This window comes from Haematobia irritans, chromosome 5 (assembly GCF_050003625.1).
Source record: "Haematobia irritans isolate KBUSLIRL chromosome 5, ASM5000362v1, whole genome shotgun sequence".
In the NCBI taxonomy this organism is placed as follows: Eukaryota; Metazoa; Arthropoda; class Insecta; order Diptera; family Muscidae; genus Haematobia; species Haematobia irritans.
Window position 1 is genome coordinate 147,310,466 of NC_134401.1, and position 13,473 is coordinate 147,323,938.

Consider the following 13,473-nt stretch of genomic DNA (forward strand, 5'->3'; position numbering starts at 1 on the left):
AATTATACATCCGTCTATCTGGCTTATCTGTGGCCAGCAAAGAGAGTCATCCGAGTTGAACAGAGGTTGGCAAGAGGTTGCAGCAATTCTGTTTACTGTTCAGTGTAACTGACTACGCGCGTACCGCCCCATTGCGTTGTCACAAGTTTTATACGAATATCTTTTACTCACTACTTAACATGGCCAGCAATTAACTGTTCGTTCATACATTTGAGTTATCGTTATATATTTTTGAACTTTTTGTTAGTTTGTTTTTTGGCTAACTCCCAGATGGACTAACCAAACCGATGAATGAATGAACTATGGCATGCGACAAATAGTATGTGAACATATTGTGGAGATATGAACAGCAAAAAAAAAACAAATTTTAAGTAGGTATTTGCAATAATGGGATGACCAATTTTTCATAGCAGTATTATTGGTAAAACATTATTTTTTTTTTCTTCCCATTCATACACATGGAAAAACTATTTAGTTGTTGAAATTCATGCGACAATAAAGTCATTTCCTGGAAATCAGGCTCCTGCACCAATTACTTTCAATACCATCGACGCTCAAGGACTGATAACATAGCTGCTTATCTGAGAAGGAGGGTTGACAGCATACTTATTTGCACCCTTTATATTCCTAAATATTTCTTTATTTATTTCTCTTAAAATATTTTATTTATTTCTTCCATTCCATTATTTTCTTAAAAATATTATGCCCTCTCCTTGAAAAGCGAATAAATTTGGGTTGTTTGGGTGTTTGTATAATAATCTCGGTTGCCACTCGAGCCAAAATAATCTACCAAAATTTGGAGTAAAAAAAATTAACAAAAAAATCTTCTTTTGCCAAAATTTTATTTCTATAGAAAATTTTGTCAAAATTTTATTTCTATAGAAAATTTTTTTAAAATGTTATTTCTATAGAAAATTTTTTTAAAATGTTATTTCTGTAGAAAACTTAATTTCTACAGAAAATTTTGTTAAAATTTTATTTCTTTAGAAAATTTTGTCAAAATTTTATTTCAATAGTTGGAGTAAAAAAAAAAACTACCAAAAAAATCTTCTTTTATCAAAATTTTATTTCGATAGAAAATTTTGTCAAATTTTATTTCGATAGAAATTTTCGTTAAAATTTTAGTTCTATAGAAAACGTTGTCCAAATTTTATTTATATTTTTGTTAAAATTTTATTTCTATAGAAATTTTTGTTAAAATTTGAATTCTATAGAAAATTTAATATCTATAGTGAATTTTTCCAAAATTTTATTTCTATAGAAAATTTTGTCCAAATTTTATTTCTATTCAAAATTTTTTCATTATTTTATTGCTATAGCGAATTTTGTGAAAATCTTACTTCTATAGAAAATTTTGTCAAAATTTTATTTCTATGGAAATTTATGTTAAAATTTTCTTTCTATAGAAAATTTATTTTCTATACAAAATTTTGTAAAAATGTTATTTTTATAGAAAATGTTGTTAATTTTTTTTTAGAAAATTTTGTTAAAATTTTATTTCTATAGAAAATTTTGTCAAAATTTTATTTTTATAGAAAAATTTGTAAAAAATTTATTCCTATAGAAATTTTTGTAAAAATTTTACTACTACGGAAAATGTTGTCAAAATTTTATTTCTATAGAAAATTTTGTCAAAATTTTATTTCTATAGAAAATTTAGTCAAATGTTTTTTTCTATAGAAAATTTTGTCAAATTTTTTTCTATAGAAAATTTCAAACTTTTATTTCTACAGAGAATTTTGTAAACATTTTATTTCCATAGAATAATTAATTTTTTTCTATAGAAAATTTCAAACTTTTATTTCTACAGAGAATTTTGTAAACATTTTATTTCCATAGAATAAATAATCTATAGTGAATTTTTCCAAAATTTTATTTATAGAAATATTTTTTTAAATTTTATTTCTATACAATATTTTGTGAAAATCTTACTTCTATAGAAAATTTTGCCAAAATTTTATTTCTATAGATAATTTTGTCAAAATTGTATTTCTGTAGAATATTTTGTCAAAATTTTAGTTCCATTTTTGTTAAAATCTTATTTCTATAGAAATTTTTGTTAAAATGTTATTTCTATAGAAAATTTAATTTCAATAGAAAATTTTGCCAAAATTTTATTTCCATAGAAAATTTTGTAAAAATTTTATTTCTCTTTTTCTTAAATTTTATCTCTATAGAAATTTTGGTTAAAATGTTATTTCTATAGAAAATTTTATAAAAGTTTTATTTCTTTAGAAAATTTTGTCAAAACTTTATGTCTATTTTTGTTAAAATTTTATTTCTATAGAAATTTTTGTTAAAATGTTATTTCTATAGAAAACTTGTTTTCTATACAAAATTTTGTTAAAATGTTATTTATATAAAAAATGTTATTAAAATTTTATTTCTTTAGGATTTTTTGTTAAAATTTTATTTCTATAGAAAATTGTGCCAAAATGTTATTTCTATAGAAATTTTTTTCAAAATTTTATTTCTATACAAAATTTTGTGAAAATCTTACTTCTATAGATAATTTTTCCAAAATTTTATTTCTATACAAGATTTTGTCAAAATTTTATTTCTATAGAAAATTTTGTCAAAATTTTATTTCTATAGAAAATTTTGTCAAAATTTTATTTCTATAAAAAAATTTGTCAACATTTTAGTTCTATGTTTGTTAAAATTTATTTCTATAGAAATTTTTGTTAAAATGTTATTTCTATAGAAAATTTAATTTCAATAGAAAATTTTACCAACATTTTATTTCTCTTTTTGTTAAAATTTTATTTCTATAGAAATTTTAGTTAAAATGTTATTTCTATAGAAAATTTAATTAAAGTTTTATTTCTTTAGAAAATTTTGTTAAAATTTTAATTCTATAGAAAATTTTGTCAAAATTTTATGTCTATTTTTGTTAAAATTTTATTTCTATAGAAATGTTTGTTAAAATGTTATTTCTATAGAAAACTTGTTTTCTGTACAAAATTTTGTTAAAATGTTAAAATATTTCTATAAAAACTGTTATTAAAATTTTATTTCTTTAGAAATTTTTGTTAAAATTTTATTTCTATAGAAAATTTAATTTCTGTAGAAAATTTGCCAAATTTTATTTCTATAGAAAATTTTTTGAAAATTTTATTTCTATACAAAATTTTGTGAAAATCTTACTTCTATAGCAAATTTTGCCAAAATGTTATTTCTATAGAAAATTTTGTCAAAATTTTATTTCTATAGAAAATTTTGTCAAAATTTTATTTCTACAGAAAATTTCTTCAAAATTTTATTTCTTTTTTTGTTAAAATCTTATTTCTTTAGAAATTTTTGTTAAAATGTTATTTCTATAGAAAATGTTTTTTCAATAGAAAATTTTGTCAACATTTTGTTGCTATAGCGAATTTTGTGAAAATCTTACTTCTATAGAAAATTTTGTCGAAATGTTATTTCTATGGAAATTTTTGTTAAAATTTTATTCCTATAGAAAATTTATTTTCTATACAAAATTTTGTTAAAATGTTATTTCTATAGATAATTTTGTTAAAATTTTATTTCTATAAAAAATTTTGTCAACATTTTATTGCTATAGCGAATTTTATGAAAATCTTACTTCTATAGAAAATTTTGTGAAAATTTTATTTCTATAGAAAATTTAATTAGATATGATTCGATCTCAAAATTGTTCACTTTAGATCTAAGCAGATTTACGCAGAGATGATGAGACAGAATTAGATATAATTATATATAATTCCACATATGACGAAATCTTACATCAGATCCAACTATATATAGGGATAGAAATAATAATATCTAAGATATTAGATCTAGGCCAATATTGAGGTCTGATCAGATCTAAGTCCATAGTAATTAGATATGATTAGATTTTACAATTTTTCGGATCTACTCATATCAAATTGTATCAAATTAGATCCCTCAATTTTTACTCGGGTATACACAATTTTGTTAAAATGTTATTTCTATAGAAAGTTTTGTTAACATTTTATTTCTATAGAAATCTTAATTTCTATAGAAAAGTTTGTCTAAATTTTATTTCTACAGAAATTTTTGTTAAAATTTTATTTCCATAGAAGATTTTGTCTAAATTTTATTACTACAGAAACTTTTGTTAAAATTTTATTTCTATCAATATATACAATATTTTGTCAACATTTTATTGCTCTAGCGAATTTTGTGAAAATCTTACTTCTATAGAAAATTTTATCAAAATTTTTTTCTATAGAAAATTTTGTACCTCTTAGTTGTACAGGAATATTTTGCAAAATCTACAAAACAAAAATACAGAATTCTACCAATCTACCAAACAGTAAAACATCTACCATTTTTGGTAGAGTTCTACCAACTATGGCAATCGTGATGATAATAGATTGATTTTCAAAAATGAGAATTTTCGGCCTGAAGAATTATGTGAAATTTTAAAATTATTTTTACTTTTTGTGAATGTGTACGAAAAGGTAGAACAAAAACAAATATCTTTTGTTTGAAAGCTTTCGTATGAGATAGGGAAAATGGAATTGTTAATCCAAGCTTTATTTATTTTCTTTTTTTCAGTGTAATTCTTGCAAAATAATTTACTACAAATACGGTTAAGATGTCACAAGTGCTTGTTGATAGAAAAATCCATTCATTCCGCAATTCATTCATACATTGTTTTTCACTTTTCATTTGCCAAAAACAAAACTTCAGCAGTCAAACTTGTAAGATTTCATAATTCAACAAAATATTAGCTATAAACAGTAATAAATTGTATAAATCGTTTGGATGTCTACATAGAGAAGTTTCATATGGTTTTTATAAAGTATTTTTCTATACTTTGTTTCTATATAAACAAAATGTAATAGACAGTATCAATAATGATAATAAAAATAGTTAACGTTCGTCGAATATTTCTAAGGTTTATGTATGTTATTTCATAAAGTGATAAAATAGACAGGGTCGTGGTATATTAAATCAAATATAAGCAGAGTGATTTAAGTTTCAATGCATTTAACACCATGATTTAAGTGGTTATTAAATTATTGGAAATAAATGTGGGCTTATGGTAATATATGTTAAATGTCATTGGCATTGGAAATGCATTAGGCTGAATTCAAAACAAAAAAATCACTGAGTTCCAATAACACATTTATAATATTTCCATAAATTTGAAAAATGGTGGAGGAACATAAAATATTTTATTGTTTTTAAAACTAACCTTAAAATATCCTCTCCAATTGAGAGCTAGAGGAATATATGAAATTTCTTAAATACAGAATGAAGATATCATATTAAAACCATGGTTATTCTGAATGATATTAATTCATTGCTGTAAAACTAAAGACTTAAGAAACGAACACAAAAGCTTTTAATGTGGGATAATATCAAAAATGATCCTCAAAAAACCCAAATGAAGTAGTGAAAATTATATGGACAATAACAATACTAAGTTTTATGTTTTTGCACTAAAAAAAAAATTGCCTCGGTCCAAAGATTTTGTCTTTACACGGATGGTTTTGGTATTGATTCCAAGCCAAAAAAAAAAAACGGCGAGTTGAAGAAAGATTAAATTATTGGAAATAAATTTAAATGTTTTAAGTAAAAAAGGTCTTTAAAATAAATGATTTTGAACTGTTTTTTGGCTTTGTAGTCAAGATAAAAAAGTGAGCAAATTTCAAGAGAATTTAATTAAATTTGAAGAATTTTCAGAATTATTAAAGCCAAGTAGAACTTCATCAAATGAAAATTTCAGTTTTAAGTCGAATTACATAGCTATAAGGACAAAACGACTTCATTGAAAAGTTTATGGACTTTTTGACAAGAAAAAAATTTTATTACTGAGAAATGCGCCTTCTATGCTTAGCAAAATTAGCGTTCGTATTTTAAGGACATGAAATCTTTGGTTCTCACGGCTATTTTTCTGGCTATTGTCCCCCAAGATATGATGTTTTCGTCCCCAATGTAAATTTAAATTCCTCACAAAAATCTCCAATACATTTTTGTAAGCTTTTGTTTTGTTTTGAAAAATAAAAAATAAATAAATAAGAAAAATGCTCTGCTGTAGAAAATCAGTAATAATTTAAAAATTAAAAAAGAGACCGGTGATCGTCTTCCAGATGCTGGAGATATGAAAATTGGAGTTCAGTTACCGTGTATTTATGAACGAAAATTTACTTTAGTAATATTGGGTGGTGGACACGGTTGCCACAGTTGGTAGAATTCTACCAGAAATCGTAGATTTTTGATTGTTTGGTAGAATTTTTGAACTTTAGGTAGATTTTTCAAAAAGGTACTCGATACATTTTCTATAGAAATAAACATTTTACAAAATGTTTCATAGAAATACCATTCCGACAAAATTTTCTATATAGAAATAAAATGTTGACAAATTTTTCTATATTGAAATAAAAAAATTTCTACAAAATTGTCTATATAAATTTTTTTTTGACAACATTTTCTATATAGAAATAAAATCCACAAAATTTGTCTATATAAAAATAAAATTTTGACAAAACTTTCTATATACAAATAAAATTTTGATAAAATTTTCTATATAACAATACAATTTTGACAATATTTTCTATATAGGAATAAAATTTTGACAACATTTTCTATAAAAATAAAATAGTGGAAAAAATTGTTTTTTTGTTTGGTTCTTTTTGGTAAAAGTTTCTCCCAATTTTGGTAGATTATTTTTGGCTCGGGTGACAACCGATCATCATTTCTCAATTTATAGGATATATTGTCCAAATCAGTGATGAACACTGATTAGGGGGGGCAACGAGTCTGAAATGATTTTGCAATTGTAGAAAAATATCATAGCCAAACTGAGTAAAATTTAAAAAAGAGCTTAGGCCCCCGTTTCTAGTTCAAATGCACCATTTTCACTCTTTCGAATACCGTGAAATAAAGAGCATCACAGTTTTCTTTTGTAAGAAATTTGATGTTAATTTATTATGTTAAACTGATTTCAAAAAATTCCCAAATTTATTGAAATTCCTCAAGTCCCCAACTCAGAAATTTCGTCCCTATTCACGAAAAATATCCCCAATTTTGGAATAATCCTCAATACTGGCAACACTGCTCATTACTAGTATCTGGGGCAGGAGTTAAAAACCAAAAGTTTTGTGTAAAAATCATAGTTATTTCTATGGGTGTATCGGTAAAAAAAATATTTTCACACTAGCTAAATATGGTTGTTTTAATTAGTAACCCTTCGTGTCAACTAGCCTTATATGAAAGAGAGATGATGAGCCTCCTTATTATTATATCACATCTCTATGTACTGTATCATATAAGAATGTAGCATTAAAACCTCTTCATTCAAGTCTATTATAGTAGTCTTGTTTTTGTGTTCGCTTCTTATGTCTTTTGTTTACTGACATAAATTAATCAAAGATTATTTTGTTCTTAAAGAAACATATAGTGTTTTGAAGGGTATACGCCGTTCATAGTTATTTCTATGGGTGTATCGATAAAAAAAAATTCATTAGAGCTAAATATGGTTGTTTTAATTGGAAACCCTTCGTGTCAACTACCTTATATAAAAGAGAGAGGAAGAGCTTCCTTATTATTATTATATCACAACTTCTCTGTATCATATCATACAAGAATGTAGCATTAAAACCTCTTCATTCAAGTCTATTATAGTACTTTTGTTTTTGTGTTCGCTTCTTAAGTCTTTTCTTTATTGGCATAAATGAATATCATTCAACGGATTTGCTTGTACTGAAAGAAACATATAATGTTTCGAAGCGTATACGCCGTTCATAGTTATTTCTATGGGTGCATCGATAAAAAAATATTTTCACACTAGCTAAATATGTTTGTTTTAATTGGTAACCCTTCGTGTCAACTACCCTTATATGAAACAGAGAGGATGAGCCTCCTTATTATTATTATATCACATCTCTATGTATTATACCATATAAGAATGTAACACTAAAATCTCTTCATTCAAGTCTATTATAGTAGTCTTGTTTTTGTGTTCGCTTCTTAAGTCTTTTGAAATGAATATCATTCGGCAGATTTGTTTGTTCTGAAAGAAACGTGTAGTGTGGAATACAGTCGTATTTTTAGGACACTTATTATTTTGTATTGTATTTTTTGTAATCTAATTTTTTTCTTTTTACTTTTATAATTCCTTAATGGATACGAACTCCAAAGATGTTAAATAAAAAAAAATGTTGCATAATTGGCAATTTCAATGAATTCACCAAATTCCTAGTCCATGTAATCTAAATATAGTAAAATCAATTATGACAGGCGACTGCAAAAGGCACACGCCATTTAGGAATTTTGTTGAAATTGCTACCAATGCAATATTTATTTCGATTTTAAATGTTTTTCGATCACCACAAAAACATGCTCGTATAATTAAGGCATTTAACAAATTGTTATCATAAACTAATGGAAAACAAATTTATCCTAATGCCCAGGTACATCTATCCTAAGCTAGCAATCAAATGTAAGTCTTTCCGTCCAGCAGTAAGGGGTTTCCCCTATCTCAGGCACATACTAAGCCAGTGGCAAAGACACACTGGCCCACTTCATAGCATATCTTTGTGTTGATTTTGTTACATTTTTGTTTTGACTCAAATTACAAAAAACTATGAAAATACGAAAAAGTGCATGAAAATTTCCTGATTCAAAAACAAAAATGTAAAACAACACTCTGGATCGCTGTAATTGTGATTGTGGGTAATATTCGGGCATGGGACTGGTTCATTTACAACACATTGGCTCACTGAATACCCATATGATGCAACCAAAATTAAGGAAATTTTCCATCGCCTGGATTAGAGTCAAACTGAATTACGTGATTTTTCTTTTGGGAAAATGGTTTTTCTTTAGCAGCATTTGTGTATATGTGTGTATGAATATGGGTCAGATTTTAAATCAAATCTTCGGCTCGTGTGTATTTTGATGCCAAACTTGTAAATACTTTGGTATATGGTTTCAGCACGCATGAGTCAAAGAATTTTAATTCCTGTGAAGAAATTTTTATATGTAGTCATGGAGTAGTAAAATAGAAAGAAATGTGATGGATACTATTTAAATGGGATTATATTGCATATTACTTTAAGAGTTACAATTAAATATTCATGGGAATATAAATCAATATGATATGGGTTGTAGAAAGCAAAATATTTGAAGGCATACCACAATTTAATATCACCTTTGAAGCACCAAAGCAAGCTACAATTGGCGAATCAATTTTCATTTTTGTTTTAATATTGAAAATTCGTTTATAATATCCTAATTTTGTCTTTTTTCTCAAAAAATACAAAATATTTTGGCGATTCATGTTTTCACAATGCATCATGTTCGCTAAATAATGAAAAATATATTTTCTCTAGCCAGCGACTGATATTTGTGTCTCCCCAATCGACTGATATTTGTGCCTCGAGAGTAATCTTTTTAAGTTCATGTAAAAATTTGTATATGACCATATAAGAAGACTATGGTGAATGAAGCAGCAGATGGGTATGGCCGGAGATACGATCGAGTAAGTTATCATTGTGAAAAGTCATTTTATTTGCCCAGTGAGACCATTATTCTTTAAATTCAGCATGGAGTTGTCCCAATAACGAGGTACAGCTCTATGATCGTTTTATCTCTAACGCTTCCCCACTATATGGTGGACGTCTCTTTTTCGTTTCATGGACTAGTCAACGCCTCCTTCGGAGCACGTTCTGCGTTCGCAGTTCACTTTTTTAAAATTTGTTTCATACATATTTCTATAGTAAATTTTGCCAATTTTTTTTCTATAGAAAATTTTGTCAAAATTGTATTTCTATAGAAAATTTTGTTAAAATTTTATTTACATAGAACTTTTTTTTCTGCAGAAAATTTTGTCAAAATTTTATTTATACAGAAAATTTTATCAAAATTGTATTTCCATAGAAATCTTTCAAAATTTCATTTCTATAGAAAATTTTGTCAAAATTTCTTTTTCTATAGAAAATTTTGTCAAGATTTTATTTCTATAGAAAATTTTGTCAAAATTTTATTTCTATAGAAAATTTTGTCAAAATTATATTTCTATAGAAAAATTTGTCAAAATTTTATTTCATTTTGTTGTTTCTGATTTCAGCTTAAAAACATGCATTGACTAAACTACACGCTGATAAGGAATGTGGTAATTCCGAAACGTGCGTTCATCCAACCATTTTGCTCTGTTGGTTAAGCTGCACTTGTCAATGCATGGTTTTAAGCTGAAATCAAAAACAACAAAAAGATTGAAGAATAAACCAACAATCACAAAATAAAACGAAAATTTTATTTCTATAGAAAACTTTGTTAAAATTTTATTTCTATAGAAAACTTTGTTAAAATTTTATTTTTATAGAAAATTTTGTCAACATTTTATTTCTATAGAAAATTTTGTCACAAATTTATTTCTATAGAAAATTGTGTCAAAATTTTATTTCTATAGGAAATTTTGTCAAACTTTTATTTATATAGAAAATATTTTCATAATCTTATTTCTATAGAAAATTTTGTCAAAATTTTATTTATTTAGAGGAATTTGTCAAAATTTTATTTCTATAGAAAATTTTGTCAAAATTTTATTTCTATAGAAAATTTTGTCAACATTTTATTTTTATAGAAAATTTTGTCAAAATTTTATTTCTTTAGAAAATGTTGTCCAATTTTTATTTCTATAGAAAATTTTGTAAAAATTTTATTTCTATGGAAAATTTTGTTAAAATTTTATTTCTATGGTAAATTTTGTCAATTTTTTTTTCTATAAAAAAAAATTGTCAAAATTGTATTTCTATACAAAATTTTGCCAAAAAGGTATCTCTATAGAAATTTTATTTCTATAGAAATTTTTTTCAAAAAATTTTTTTAGAAGATTTTGTCATAATTTTATTTCTATAGAACATTTTCTTAATTTTTTTTATTAGAGAATTTTGTCAAAAATTTATTTCTATAGAAAATTTTGTCAAAAATTTATTTCTATAGAATATTTTGTCAAAATTTTATTTCTATAGAAAATTTTGTCAAAATGTTATTTCTATCGAAAATTGTGTTAAAATTTTATTTGCATAGAAAATTTTGCCAAAATTTTATTTTTATAGAAAATTTTGCCAAAATTTTATTTTTATAGAAAATTTTGCCAAAATTTTATTTCTATAGAAAATTTTGTTAAAATTTTATTTCTATGGTAAATTTTGTCAAATTTTTTTTTCTATAGAAAATTTTGTTAAAATTTTATTTCTATAGAAAATGTTGTCCAATCTTTATTTCTATAGAAAATTTTGTCAAAATTTTATTTCTATAGAAAATTTTGTCAAAATTTTATTTCTATAGAAAATTTTGTCAAAAAATTTTATTTCTATAGAAAATTTTGTTACAATTTTATTTCTATGGTAAATTTTGTCAATTTTTTTTTCTATAGAAAATTTTGTCAAAATTTTATTTCTATAGAAAATGTTGTCCAATTTTTTTTCTATAGAAAATTTTGTCACAATTTTATTTCTATAGAAAATTTTGTCAAAATTTTATTTCTATAGAAAATTTTGTAAAAAAAATTTATTTCTATAGAAAATTTTGTCAAAATTTTATTTCTATAGAAAATTTTGTCAACATTTTATTTCTATAGAAAATTTTGTCAAAATTTTATTTCTATAAAAGATTTTGTTAAAATTTTATTTCTATAGAGAGTTTTGTCAAAAGTTTATTTTCATAGATAATTTTATCAAAATTTTATTTCTATCGAAAACTTTATCAAAATTTTATTTCTTCAGAAAATTTTGATAAAATTTTATTTCTATAGAAAAGTTGGTCAAAATATAATTTCTATAGAAAAATTTGTCAAAATGTTATTTCTATAGAAAATTTTGTCAAAATTTTATTTCTATAGAAAATTTTGTCAAAATTTTATTTCTATAGAAAATTTTGTTAAAATTTTATTTCTATAGAAAATTTTGTTAAAATTTTATTTCTACAGAAAAATTTTTTACATTTTTATTACTATTTTTTGGCTAAATTTTATTTTTATTGAAATATTTGTACAAAATTTATTTCTATAGAAATTTTTGTAAAAATTTTGCTGCTATAGAAAATGTTGTAAAAATTTAATTTCTATAGAAAATTATGTCAAAATTTTATTTTTATAGAAAATTTTGTCAAAATTTTATTTCTATAGAAAATTTTGTCAAAATTTTATTTCTATAGAAACATTTTCAAAATTTTATTTCTACAGAAAATTTTGTTAAAATTTTATTTCTATAGAAAATTTAGTAAAATTGTTTTTCTATAGAAAATTTTGTCAAAATTTTTTTTCTATAGAAAATTTTTTCAAACTTTTATTTCTACAGAAAATTTTGTAAACATTTTATTTCCATAGAAGAATTTGTTTCTACAGAAAATTTTGTCAACATTTTATTGTCATAGAAAATTTTGCAAAAATTTTTTGTCTATAGAAAATTTTGTCAAAATTTTAGTTTCATAGAAAATTTTGTCAAAATTTTATTTCTATAGAAAATTTCGTCAAAATTATACATTTGTAGAAAATTATGTGAAAATTTTATTTCTGTAGAAAATTTTGTTTTAAATATTATTTCTATAGAAAATTTTGCCAAAATTTTATTTCTATAGAAAATTTTGTCAAAATTTTATTTCTATAGAAAATTTTGTCAAAATTTTATTTCTATAGAATTATTTTCAAAAATTTATTTCTAAAGAAAATTTTATTTCTATAGAAAATTTAGTCAATTTTTTTTTTCTATAGAAAATTTAGTCAAATTTTTTTTCTATAAAAAATTTTTTCAAACTTTTATTTCTATAGAGAATTTTGTAAACATTTTATTTCCATAGAAGAATTTGTTTCTACAGAAAATTTTGTCAACATTATATTTTCATAGAAAATTTTGTCAACATTATATTTTCATAGAAAATTTTGTCAAAATTTTATTTCTATAGAAAATTTTGTCAAATTTTTTTTCTATAGAAAATTTTGTAATTTTTTTTCTATAGTAAATTTTGTCAAACTTTTATTTCTATAGAGAATTTTGTCAAACGTTTATTTTCATAGAAAATTTTATCAAAATTTTATTTGTACAGAAAATTTCGTCAAAATTTTATTTTTATAGAAAATTTTGTCAAAATGATATTTCTATAGAAAAATTCGTCAAAATTTTATTTCCATAGCTCAAGTCGATTGGTTGAAAAAAATGCTCGAAAAATTGTGTCTATGACATTGTAACAGGTAATGAATCATGGACCGAAAGTAAACAGCAGTTGACGTATGGATAAGTCAAATGCAACAAAAGTTGAAGCACTTCCAAGCAAATAATCGCTTGTGTTTTTCGGAAAAACTGGATATATCGCAATCGTATCAGTAAAACAACGCAGAATAGTCAATTCTGAGAAAGCAACCACCTGAGACGGATCACTTTTAACCACGACAATGCGAGCTCTCACATATCGGGTCCAAGAATTGCATTTTTGAGCACTCAAAACATCTATTTGATGGGTCATCCGCCGTATAGTTCT